The following is a 4,218-nucleotide window of genomic DNA, read 5'->3' as shown; positions in this document are numbered from 1 at the left end:
ATCCAAAATGAATTCATAACTATTTTAACACGTAGCCAGGGTAGTGAAATTAAACGGTACCCACCGAAAAATACACAGGGTCAGAACCCTGACCAACACATTGAATTAAAGTCCACGATTGGTCGGTTATGTACGTACTTATGCAAAATAAATTCATAACCATTTTAACACGTAGCCAGGGTAGTGAAATTATACGGTACCCACCGAAAAATACACAGGGTCAGAACCCTGACCAACACATTGAATTAAAGTCCACGATTGGTCGGTTATGTACGTACTTATCCAAAATGAATTCATAACCATTTTAACGCGTAGCCAGGGTAGTGAAATTAAACGGTACCCACCGAAAAATACACAGGGTCAGAACCCTGACCAACACATTGAATTAAAGTCCACGATTGGTCGGTTATGTACGTACTTATCCAAAATGAATTCATAACCATTTTAACGCGTAGCCAGGGTAGTGAAATTAAACGGTACCCACCGAAAAATACACAGGGTCAGAACCCTGACCAACACATTGAATTAAAGTCCACGATTGGTCGGTTATGTACGTACTTATGCAAAATGAATTCATAACCATTTTAACACGTAGCCAGGGTAGTGAAATTAAACGGTACCCACCGAACAATACACAGGGTCAGAACCCTGACCAACACATTGAATTAAAGTCCACGATTGGTCGGTTATGTACATGTACGTACTTATCCAAAATGAATTCATAACCATTTTAACACGTATCCAGGGTAGTGAAATTAAACGGTACCCACCGAAAAATACACAGGGTCACAACCCTGACCAACACATTGAATTAAAGTCCACGATTGGTCTGTTATGTACGTACTCATCCAGAGTGAATTCATAACCATTTTAACACGTAGCCAGGGTAATGAACCAATGCATTGCCTGATATTAAATGTTAACTAACGTCTTAGTACATAAGTATAAGCATAATGTCCACAGTTATGTCTGTAGGTATACCTTACCTGCATGCAAAATAAAGTCCACGATTGGTCGGTTATGTACGTACTTATGCAAAATGAATTCATAACCATTTTAACACATAGCCAGGGTAGTGAAATTAAATGGTACCCACCGAAAAATACACAGGGTCAGAACCCTGACCAACACATTGAATTAAAGTCCACGATTGGTCGGTTATGTACGTACTTATCCAAAATGAATTCATAACCATTTTAACACGTAGCCAGGGTAGTGAAATTAAACGGTACCCACCGAAAAATACACAGGGTCAGAACCCTGACCAACACATTGAATTAAAGTCCACGATTGGTCGGTTATGTACGTACTTATCCAAAATGAATTCATAACCATTTTAACACGTAGCCAGGATAGTGAAATTAAACGGTACCCACCGAAAAATACACAGGGTCAGAACCCTGACCAACACATTGAATTAAAGTCCACGATTGGTCGGTTATGTACGTACTTATCCAAAATGAATTCATAACCATTTTAACGCGTAGCCAGGGTAGTGAAATTAAACGGTACCCACCGAAAAATACACTGGGTCAGAACCCTGACCAACACATTGAATTAAAGTCCACGATTGGTCGGTTATGTACGTACTTATCCAAAATGAATTCATAACCATTTTAACACGTAGCCAGGATAGTGAAATTAAACGGTACCCACCGAAAAATACACAGGGTCAGAACCCTGACCAACACATTGAATTAAATTCCACGATTGGTCGGTTATGTACGTACTTATGCAAAATGAATTCATAACCATTTTAACACGTAGCCAGGGTAGTGAAATTAAACGGTACCCACCGAAAAATACACAGGGTCAGAACCCTGACCAACACATTGAATTAAAGTCCACGATTGGTCGGTTATGTACGTACTTATCCAAAATGAATTCATAACCATTTTAACACGTAGCCAGGTTAGTGAAATTAAACGGTACCCACCGAAAAATACACAGGGTCAGAACCCTGACCAACACATTGAATTAAAGTCCACGATTGGTCGGTTATGCACGTACTTATGCAAAATGAATTCATAACCATTTTAACACGTAGCCAGGGTAGTGAAATTAAACGGTACCCACCGAAAATTACACAGGGTCAGAACCCTGACCAACACATTGAATTAAAGTCCACGATTGGTCGGTTATGTACGTACTTATCCAAAATGAATTCATAACCATTTTAACACGTAGCCAGGGTAGTGAAATTAAACGGTACCCACCGAAAAATACACAGGGTCAGAACCCTGACCAACACATTGAATTAAAGTCCACGATTGGTCGGTTATGTACGTACTTATCCGAAATGAATTCATAACCATTCTAACACGTAGCCAGGGTAGTGAAATTAAACGGTACCCACCGAAAAATACACAGGGTCAGAACCCTGACCAACACATTGAATTAAAGTCCACGATTGGTCGGTTATGTACGTACTTATGCAAAATGAATTCATAACCATTTTAACACGTAGCCAGGGTAGTGAAATTAAACGGTACCCACCGAAAAATACACAGGGTCAGAACCCTGACCAACACATTGAATTAAAGTCCATGATTGGTCGATTATGTACGTACTTATCCAAAATGAATTCATAACCATTTTAACGCGTAGCCAGGGTAGTGAAATTAAACGGTACCCACCGAAAAATACACAGGGTCAGAACCCTGACCAACACATTGAATTAAAGTCCACGATTGGTCGGTTATGTACGTACTTATCCAAAATGAATTCATAACCATTTTAACGCGTAGCCAGGGTAGTGAAATTAAACGGTACCCACCGAAAAATACACAGGGTCAGAACCCTGACCAACACATTGAATTAAAGTCCACGATTGGTCGGTTATGTACGTACTTATCCAAAATGAATTCATAACCATTTTAACACGTAGCCAGGATAGTGAAATTAAACGGTACCCACCGAAAAATACACAGGGTCAGAACCCTGACCAACACATTGAATTAAAGTCCACGATTGGTCGGTTATGTACGTACTTATGCAAAATGAATTCATAACCATTTTAACACGTAGCCAGGGTAGTGAAATTAAACGGTACCCACCGAAAAATACACAGGGTCAGAACCCTGACCAACACATTGAATTAAAATCCACGATTGGTCGGTTATGTACGTACTTATCCAGAGTGAATTCATAATCATTTTAACACGTAGCCAGGGTAATGAACCAATGCATTGCCTGATATTAAATGTTAACTAACGTCTTAGTACATAAGTATAAGCATAATGTCCACAGTTATGTCTGTAGGTATACCTTACCTGCATGCAAAATAAAGTCCACGATTGGTAGGTTATGTACGTACTTATGCAAAATGAATTCATAACCATTTTAACACGTAGCCAGGGTAGTGAAATTAAACGGTACCCACCGAAAAATACACAGGGTCAGAACCCTGACCAACACATTGAATTAAAGTCCACGATTGGTCGGTTATGTACGTACTTATCCAAAATGAATTCATAACCATTTTAACGCGTAGCCAGGGTAGTGAAATTAAACGGTACCCACCGAAAAATACACAGGGTCAGAACCCTGACCAACACATTGAATTAAAGTCCACGATTGGTCGGTTATGCACGTACTTATGCAAAATGAATTCATAACCATTTTAACACGTAGCCAGGGTAGTGAAATTAAACGGTACCCGCCGAAAATTACACAGGGTCAGAACCCTGACCAACACATTGAATTAAAGTCCACGATTGGTCGGTTATGTACGTACTTATCCAAAATGAATTCATAACCATTTTAACGCGTAGCCAGGGTAGTGAAATTAAACGGTACCCACCGAAAAATACACAGGGTCAGAACCCTGACCAACACATTGAATTAAAGTCCACGATTGGTCGGTTATGTACGTACTTATCCAAAATGAATTCATAACCATTTTAACGCGTAGCCAGGGTAGTGAAATTAAACGGTACCCACCGAAAAATACACAGGGTCAGAACCCTGACCAACAAATTGAATTAAAGTCCACGATTGGTCGGTTATGTACACAAATGTACGTACTTATCCAAAATGAATTCATAACCATTTTAACGCGTAGCCAGGGTAGTGAAATTAAACGGTACCCACCGAAAAATACACAGGGTCAGAACCCTGACCAACACATTGAATTAAAGTCCACGATTGGTCGGTTATGTATGTACTTATGCAAAATGAATTCATAACCATTTTAACACGTAGCCAGGGTAGTGAAAT

This window comes from Saccoglossus kowalevskii, chromosome 20 (assembly GCF_978046115.1).
Source record: "Saccoglossus kowalevskii chromosome 20, keSacKowa6.1, whole genome shotgun sequence".
Taxonomy (NCBI): domain Eukaryota; kingdom Metazoa; phylum Hemichordata; class Enteropneusta; family Harrimaniidae; genus Saccoglossus; species Saccoglossus kowalevskii.
The sequence above is the reverse complement of the archived record's forward strand: the minus strand, read 5'-3'. Positions refer to the sequence as shown.